This window comes from Triturus cristatus, chromosome 4_1 (assembly GCF_964204655.1).
Source record: "Triturus cristatus chromosome 4_1, aTriCri1.1, whole genome shotgun sequence".
Taxonomy (NCBI): domain Eukaryota; kingdom Metazoa; phylum Chordata; class Amphibia; order Caudata; family Salamandridae; genus Triturus; species Triturus cristatus.
In genome coordinates this window covers 289,410,289-289,419,934 of record NC_140585.1, presented here as the reverse complement: position 1 = coordinate 289,419,934, position 9,646 = coordinate 289,410,289, and the positions used below count along the sequence as shown (strand labels likewise).

The following is a 9,646-nucleotide window of genomic DNA, read 5'->3' as shown; positions in this document are numbered from 1 at the left end:
GGCAACAAACTCCACATAGAGCCACCTTCTTCAGGACATAAGATATTTTCTCCTTGTGTATTTATATTCAAATCTGGTTTCGAGTTTGCCTATTGGAGAAACATAGTTGTACACTCTGAAATCAAAATATGGCAATTTGAAATTCTCCACATTCATCAGATTACAAAAGTAGCCCATACAGATGTATAGTTCTTATCCAAATGTTGAATATCATAATAAAAAACATGTTAAAACAACCCACATACAACAACAACATAAGTGCTTCATACTGTAGAAGCCATCTTTTTTGTATGATACCAAATGCTGTAAGCTTCTAGGCCCTGCTAAGTTGACATGGAGAGCAGTGCACAAAATGCCCGTACTTTACCATTCGCTTCAGAGACACAGCTTTTGTAACACAAGGTTCGATCAAGAATAATACGTGACAGGGAGAGATGCTCATGTAGACACAGACATTTCAGCATAGCACATTTTGTAATATGTCTGGTCCTTTCTATTATGTTGCAACTATTAACTGGAAAAGCACCAGACCTATATCTTACATTACAGTGGAAAGTCCCAGAAGCAGACCTAGGTCACGCAGTCTGCAACAGTACTTTTCGGACCTTAAATGGTATATAACTATCTAGGCCCTTGCAAATTGGTCAAATGAACTATGCTTAATTTGTGCTACGTATGTGATGATGCCGTATCCTTTGTGGTTTTGGCTTATAAAAGCTATCACCAATGTCACATCTTTGGGCACTCAGTGACTTTGCTGGGTGCCCCCGTGCTGCACGCTAATCTGTTGTTGGTTTCTAATAAACGCTGTTATCTTACCCTTGACTGAGAACTGTTTGAGGTGGATTCATTTCTTGCTTTTATTTCAGATTCTACATTTGGTGGAGAATGCAGCCCCAAAACATCTGACCGGCTTCGACGGCCACCGGCTGCTGGACTCCAACTCCTCGGGAGCTCGGAGACCTGAGGTGGTGACATTTCAATTTGTCTTCTCTATCTCCGCTCTCTGGCTGTTGGAGGACGACACCAGTGTTTAACCGTTAGTTGCTTGTGTCATGTCTTTGGCTCCTGCTCTTTCTCTCTCAGCACATTTGTATAGCACTATTTTTACTGGATTATAAGCGCTCTCCTCCTGTCTCCTTTTTTCTTGGTATTCTTCTCATGCCGAAGCCAGTGTTTCTTTGGCCGGTGTGCCTGTCTCGGGGATAGCTCCATTGGTTGTTTACCGAAGTACTTCTTGGCTGTCATACTGGCAGTCCTCATTACTTTCTTTGTTCTCCTTTTTCTATCACGGAAGATTTCCACTGTGTCGCCATTCTACTTGTGACATTTTCTTTGCTTCCTCTTAACGTTTGATCGGCGCACTGACTCTGTTTCTGCTTCGGAGCTCTTTCTGCGTTTTGTCATCTGACACTGCTGCCGACTATCAGCTGTCTTTTAATGTGCATTTTGATCTCCTTTGTAGTTCCTGGTCCTCATCTCCACCCCTCCAGACCGGCAATGGTGTCCTTCTGCTCGATTCCATGCACGCAGTCACTCCCTGGTGCTACGCAGCGCTTGGCTGTAACTAGGACCAAGGAGGGTGTGCTTCTGCAATCCCTTTGTCTTGCCTGCAGAGAGTCTCTGGTCTATGGGGGTGGAGGACAATTGGCCCCTGGTCCCCTGGTGACAACTGAGGTCGGTACGCTTTGACAGACCAGTGATCACTAGGTGAGTACATGTTGAGGGTTTATATCCTCCTGGTTGGGTTGTGGCAGGTTCGCTCCCCATTTGCAGGTGGTTGCGGTGAAAGCACCCCTGTGGCTGCACGCGGTTTAGGTGCAGCGGCTACGCGTAGTTCAAGATTGAGCTGACGAGCTCCTTTGGGACCTTGGTTGGAGGGACTGGTGGAGGGTTGGTGATTAGCATCCCCTCCGGATTTACATATTAGTCATAGGTGTGAACTGTTTGGATATGGTGCTTCATTCAGTATTTAGATTAGGGTTACGTTTCTGTTTCTAGGCAGCCAGTGGCGCTCCAACCAGACTAATAGGTCCAGGGACCCTGCTCAGTGAGAGCAGGGTCAGGAGGATTCGGTGGGAATTCTCGGAAGTGGGCCCATGGGTGCTGTCTCGGTTTGAGCACACCCAGCGTCGTGAGGGGTTGCAACTGCAGATGCTCCCCTGGTATTCTATCGCTGTCTATGATTCAGGGTTCACCTCACTACTTGATGATGTGCTTTGTACTGGGATTATACTTACTGCACTGTCACCTTCACCACTGGGGTTCGGTGAGGGCAAATATTCGCCTTTTTTCCTTGACTACGCAGTAACTCCCTGAAAATAGGAAGCACAAGACTACTGATGTTTCATGGAGGGTGAAATTCTGCAGTTCCCTGTCTTGCCTGCGACACTCACTGGCTCCAGGGGTGGAAGGTGTCGGATGCTGAGAAAAGGAAGGGGGGTGATCGCCTTGTTTCAAACAGTGATGGAATACGTGATTTATTGTTTCCTTGATTTGCATTAATAAGTTTCTTGAGCTTAATGATTTTTGTTTTCAATACCTATGTTCGTCAGTTATCGAAATTTGACTGTACATCTACATTTTTGACTGATCTGACTTGGACACAAGGACGATTTCTGTTGCCATTTTCATACAATAATAATTCTTGACTGCTCAAATAGACACTTTCACATTGTTTTTATATTGCACATTACCCTACGTCTGTGCACTGCTACTTATGATATGTCAGGTTCCAACTCTCCTTGTGATTACACTCATTACACTAACACTCTTTTGGAATTAGATAACAGGTGCTTGTGTAGATCCGCACCGACTAGGGATAGACCCCGGCTATTTGTGTTATATGTGTGTGCCTGTGTAAGTGCAGAGTTCACCTGTTTTTGTCTCACCTTTTATGTGATTCTAAAAATTTCGTTCAGCAGCACCTCTGTGGGTCTGAGTGGCCCGGAGAGAAAGGAAGGGGATGAAATATCTTACTCTACCTCTGTCCCTTTTCTTCCTATCTATGAATATTTTCGGTGAACTTGTAGCAAATGTCATTTCATGTCACGTTGTCTGATAATGGGCGCTTGCTCTGCTTCATTTTAACAATGCGCAGCTGGCTGTTTGATCACTGACTGATTTGTATCTGTTATCAATTTGTATTGTCTGTTATCCATACCCCCACACCTCAGGAATGAGCAGCCAGAAATAGTCTGCTGACTACCTTCTGTGTCACTGTACCGAAGTGTGCCTGTAAGTTTGTCTACTGCAAGAGGGACAGATTACTCCTTCCCATATACACTTCCTAAGAGCTATAATTGGGGTACGAGTTCCTTTCAGGTAACACAACTGCATTGCTGTTTCCATTTATTGAAAATGGGGAATACAATTATGACACAGGACTGCATATTGTGTGTCGTTTAGATTGCAATGTCTTTCTTGTGACTGTGATTATTCTCCTGGAAGGAAGGGAATGGAAGATTACGGTGTGGGACTAGTTTTTAGGAAGTTGTGGCCAGAGATGAGTTGGCTCTGGTGCACTGCCTCCTGCTGGACACCAAGGGTGGTCTCCAGATGTGAATAGGTGTCCACCTACTCACAACAAGGAGGGTGTTGTTGTTGGTATTGCATTATATGCATTAATTTGAAGATATGTTGTTGTATTGTATGCATTTATTTGAAGTGCTTTTATTTTTGATATGCGGTCTTTGATTAACTATAGGGTTGTTTTGTACTACTCTAGCAACAGAGCTCTTGGACCCTGAGCTTGCACAACGAATTTTGGGCAGGCCCAATCTATCATCAGTAAGGGGTTGATAGACATCCCTTCAGTTAGATTGATGTACATGAGTAAGAAAGCTTCTCCTCTGTGAGGAAGTGGGGGGTGCGCTGAAGTGTGTTTACCCTTACCAGTGCAAAGTAAGTGTGTTTTTAGAGAGGATACATTGTGCGTGCTAAACACATATTTATGCACTGGTATTCTCTACCACAGGGGCACAACCCACCGAGCTGTCCCATGATGAGCAGACCTTTTGCAAATATCTCGGGCACAAACTCATAAATGGGGAAGTTAACCAAATAGAACTTTTGACAGGATGTTTCAAAATACTGCTTCTCTTGAAACTATGGGACAGGACGCAGCCTATGCACCTTTCAAGTTCTGCAGAAAGAAAAATAAGCTGTTAAAATTATGCACAGAAAAATAAAATACAATACCGCGTCTTAATGGTCCTGAGGCCCACTGTGCTTCTAAGCAGAAGGCTATGGCCCTAAGACAAACACAGAATACGGGAACAGCCTCCCTCTCTCCATATTATAGTTGCGATGTAGTCAAATTTACGTTCCCTGATTTCTTTCCAAGTGCCCACAACGCACCACATTGATAATACCCCTGTGAAATGTGCCCCCTCCACCTGGGGAAAAGGAGAATAAAGTGGCATCTCATGTCCTTTACCAACGACTTTCTGAAATTACGTGTAGAACAAAGAAGAGGGTACATAGAACTAATGAGACAGGAAGGGAGACAAATAGGTGGAAGGGAACGCCTGATACTTTTATAGAGTAGATAGAGTGAAAAAAAAAAAAAAAAATGAAGCAATAGTTACTGAGAAATGGCTAGCACGGCCTTTGATTATATGATACATTAAGGGGTTAAAGAAAACTCTTTTGGACTGGCTTTGAAATAATGATCGTGGGCTGGCCACAGATTCTGGGCATTGCGCCAAGACTACACCACACACTACAACAGTTTTCTGTGGGTATAAACAGAACTGGTTATAAAAAAAAATATGTATTCTTCGCAGCGGAGAATGGAAGGAAATGCCAATTCTTAAGTGTATATTAATAAAATAGGATTGAATAACTGTTAGAAATTATTATTGTTTAAGGTTCATTTAAAGATTGATGAAGGGAAATGTTATTTTGTGTATATGCGCTTTAATAAGTTTTGGTTCAACATTTTCGGATGCAAGAACGTCAGAGAAAAGATGTGTGTCGTACGTGCCTGTTTGGTGTCTTGTCAATTGACATTGTGAGGGCCAGAGTGATGCTATCCACAGGTCCCCCACCCCATCTCCCAGAGTGATTTACAACAGGAGACATTTGCTATTTTAAAGGACAAAAGATTCCATTACATTGCGCAAAGGCTACTTAATTAAAAAGCAGGGGGAACAGAGGACCCTCCTGCCAGTGATCAGGTTATTTCCGTGCATTGATAGGTATTGTCCCTGTTTCAAGTGCTGGTTTTTCGAAGTGTGCATTTGAACATATTAGCTATTGAGCTAAAAGATGAATGATCTGGGTGGCCTGGGTTCCCATTATTAAGAACGATGTAAGTTGCTGAGATGAAAATGAAATGCCCAGGATAACACAATTAGGTCATGTTAGGTAGCTGGCTGGTTTTCCCCATTTCTCACTCCACAGACGGCAGCCTAACATATAACGTCACCATCCTCACAAGCACATATAGAATAGCACTGGGTATATTGCGCTCTTAAAGGGTTTTGCCTAATTGAATGGAGCAAGGAGACGTACTATGTTATGTATGCATCTAGAAGAAATATTGTGTATGTATATTAATGTTTTTCATTTCTAGGTTCTTCAGAGTTGCAGGATATATAACAATTTATACTGTAAGGGGAATGCGCTAAAATGCTTTTGAAAGCAGTGCATTCGCCAGGGGCTACAAAGGATTGGACAAAGAGTAGTGATATTATGTTTATTTATTGTTCTTTAGTAATGAGTATATGCCAATGCAGAAGGATAGTGCGCATTGAATGACTGTGCTTCGTATAATGATGTTTTAAGGATACAATGTGTACAAATTTATTATGTCTTTTAATGTACAGGTGCAGTCTTTAGGGGTGTTAGTGAATAGGTGTCCTGTGACAAAAACCACTTGTCCCTTTTATGCCATGCAATGCGGCGACAAATTATGGCAGCAATATCATTATATAAGATCTCTAAAATAGCATTTCTGATTATGCCAGGGCTCCTTCCATAGTAGGGTTTGAATACTAACTATTACCTTATGCTGCCACGTTCCACAGATCTACATACAGAGGATGGAGGTAATGGTAGGAATGCTGAGACAGGTTGGATTTTTACTCCTGAAAATGGCAGACATAATACTTCTTCCAAGGTTGGCTAAAAGTGGATGGAGGAAAAGTGAGCTTGCAAACACTCAGATTTTCGCATGAGTAGATCTACACCTGCATATTTGCTCATGCTTAAATGCAGTTCACAAATATTTTCTAGGAGTACTATTTCTTGTCCTGCTTCTGTAAAGTCTTGTGAAATAACCACAGATGTATATCTGCACTTAATAAGAGTACGTGGGTGCACTTTATTTCATTACTCGGCCCCTAATAAGGTCTGGCATTAACAGTGACTTTCTGTGTTTATCAAAATGTTGTCTCTTTCCCTCTCTCTTCATGAGGGGATTCCTCACACCCACAGGCCAACAAATATAACATGCACAGTTGATAAGTGGCCTCCTCCAAGCATTACTAAGACCAACAAAAGTGGCTATAATACAATGTGCAGCGCACACATCATCAAACGAATATGTATTAAAGGGCATCGCATTTATTGATGGGGAAGAAAGGAGAATAGCACCGACAGGCTGCCAGTTAGCAATGGTACAAATAACAAGCAGTGAGAAGAATACTAAATATAACAGTGACTCGGTACACTCTGACCCAATTTATATTAAGAAGAAGGTAGGGGAGGATGAAAAGGAGAAATGGGCCAAAGGAGGATGTGTGCAAACAAAGGAGGGGTTATGGACAGGGCCCAATGGGAAGATATGCCTGCCCTCAGCAATGCTTCATTCTATCACATGCCTTTTTTCACGATCTCTCACATGTTGGCCGAGATGTCATGAATCAGACTGTTTTCCCAATGCTGGTACAACTCCAAGTTCCGCCAAATAGCAGAAAGACTTTGCAGGCAATGCACTGTTTGCGCACAATAAGATACTGGAAAGGGCACACCAACTGCACATGGTCATTTCCCACCTCCCCAAGACCATTTGAAAGCCTCCAGATGGACTTCATAGACATGTCCCTCACCCACAAGTACAAACATGTGATGGTAATTGTGTGCATGTTCAGTAAGTGGACCGAAGCATACCTAACGGAGAACTGTGATGCACATACGGTTGCCAAATGCCTCCTACAGGAACTTATCGCATCGCTTTGGAATAAGATTGGAAAAATGTGTGCATCAACTGAACTTTCAGGGGTAGGTGCACTACCACTAGCCCTGCTGACTATGAGGAGCACGCCAGATAGGGTAACAAAGCCCAGCCCAGCAAATAATATTTGGCCACCCCATGAACATTGCAGGCCATATGTCCACAGCTCCACTATCATTAACAGACTACCTGCTTTTATGTTACTGCAAGAAATTAACAGAGAACTTACGTTATCTTCACCACCAGGTACTGCAGGCTCTTCCAGAGGCAACAACTCCACTGCGACATGACCTGTAGCCTGGTGACTGGATCTGGGTAAAAGCCCACACCCAACGGCACTGCTTCCAGCCAAGGTGGAAGGGACGTCACCAGATCATCCTCAGCACAGTAACAGCAGTGAAGTGCCAAGGGCTGACATCCTGGATCCACAGCTCCAAAGCAGACGGACCAGACAGCAGAGAATAAGCTGAGGCACCTCGCAGGTACAACCTTCGATCCACTACGCAAGACAAGAACAACAGGAGATAGAGGCAGACACCTGCTCGGGCAGGCTAGGCCTCCAACAGAAAACAGAAGACACCAGAGGCAGTAACATAATGCGCACAACAAGCCCAGGCCTCTGGGTATCATCACTCCAAAGACGTCTGTACCAGCTACTTTCCAAGGGAGTGCCAACTGTCATGTGCTAGTAACCTCTGACAGTACACCATCAAGGCACCAACGTTTTCTTCTAAATGGTTGACTGGTGTCTGCACCAATAGACCCCTAGGAGGTGCATCACCCGCTAGTTAGATATCAAAAACAAGGCTTTGGAACATCAAAGAACTGAATTGAACACTTGGTTAAGGGTATGTAACTACCTAAGTACACACCAATTACGACAAATGCCAGCAACAAGATCTGGAAGGCTTAGATCTATACAAGTGAGGGTAGAAGAGTATCAACTAATAATTCGTATTAGGTTATTGTGTCCTGGAATAAAATTAAATAGTGTGCTGGAACTAACTGTGCCAAATACTCCGCTATTGAGTGTGTTAAGAGACCTGATCTTGCAAGACATCTTGTTCCCCACTTTTTTGGACATCAAACAATAGCACAAGAAATAGCAGATATTTGACTTGACATTTTGGATTGCGTGATTTATGCAATAGAAGAGATCTGATCTGGTCTTATCAGAGACATTAACTAAAAAGTGAAAGAAAGGAACAATGCCCAGTACAAGAAGAAGGGACAGAACATGGCCATCAGTGTTAGGAGCCATATTGACACCAGTCCCATGGACAATAGTGACTGCACTGATAATAATATTTGCAAAAACAATTGAAATACTGTTCATCAATGGCCGGCAGGGAGGTGAGGGGTTAGAAGATAGTGATTTGGTATCAGATGGGGCAATGTAGAAGCCATCTTTTTTGTATGATACCAAATGCTGTAAGCTTCTAGGCCCTGCTAAGTTGACATGGAGAGCAGTGCACAAAATGCCCGTACTTTACCATTCGCTTCAGAGACACAGCTTTTGTAACACAAGGTTCGATCAAGAATAATACGTGACAGGGAGAGATGCTCATGTAGACACAGACATTTCAGCATAGCACATTTTGTAATATGTCTGGTCCTTTCTATTATGTTGCAACTATTAACTGGAAAAGCACCAGACCTATATCTTACATTACAGTGGAAAGTCCCAGAAGCAGACCTAGGTCACGCAGTCTGCAACAGTACTTTTCGGACCTTAAATGGTATATAACTATCTAGGCCCTTGCAAATTGGTCAAATGAACTATGCTTAATTTGTGCTACGTATGTGATGATGCCGTATCCTTTGTGGTTTTGGCTTATAAAAGCTATCACCAATGTCACATCTTTGGGCACTCAGTGACTTTGCTGGGTGCCCCCGTGCTGCACGCTAATCTGTTGTTGGTTTCTAATAAACGCTGTTATCTTACCCTTGACTGAGAACTGTTTGAGGTGGATTCATTTCTTGCTTTTATTTCAGATTCTACAATACAATTCGGCGGGCTTTTCTATATCTTCAAAGAAAAAATATTTCTTACTCAATGGACCATTCATTCCTCATTCAGCACATTGACTTTCACTTCACTCTGTTCTGCGATCTTGTTCAGTGTTTTGATCATGACACTCACCGATACAACAGTATTCTGGCGAGAATGTCTCCTCTCTTGGGGAGTACCTCTAGAGTCCTTCGCGGATGGCTGAAGGCTTGTGATAGCTGCTTACTGTTTGTCACTATACACCTTGGCACGATAGTCTTCAATCCATGTGCATGTTAGTGTCCGGATTTAATCACGGTCGCTACAAGACACATATTTTGTATAAGTATCATCAAAATTAATAGGGAGCAGTAATCAATCTCAAACATCTCCTGGTGATACAGGGGGTGGTTTTATCACATTGGGCTCACCTGTTTTTTGTGTCTGGAAACGCGAATATTCCCTGTGGGTATAAA

The 9,646-nt window shown here is 43.0% G+C and overlaps 1 long non-coding RNA gene across 1 annotated transcript; it reads left to right on the top strand.

Annotated features, from left to right (window-relative positions):
* The first annotated feature begins 276 nt into the window (after positions 1-276).
* Positions 277-9,131, top strand: LOC146854300 (uncharacterized). Its single transcript, XR_014981208.1, has 2 exons — positions 277-1,710; positions 7,427-9,131. It is a non-coding gene; the product is annotated as an uncharacterized LOC146854300 (long non-coding RNA).
* The last annotated feature ends 515 nt before the right edge of the window (positions 9,132-9,646 follow it).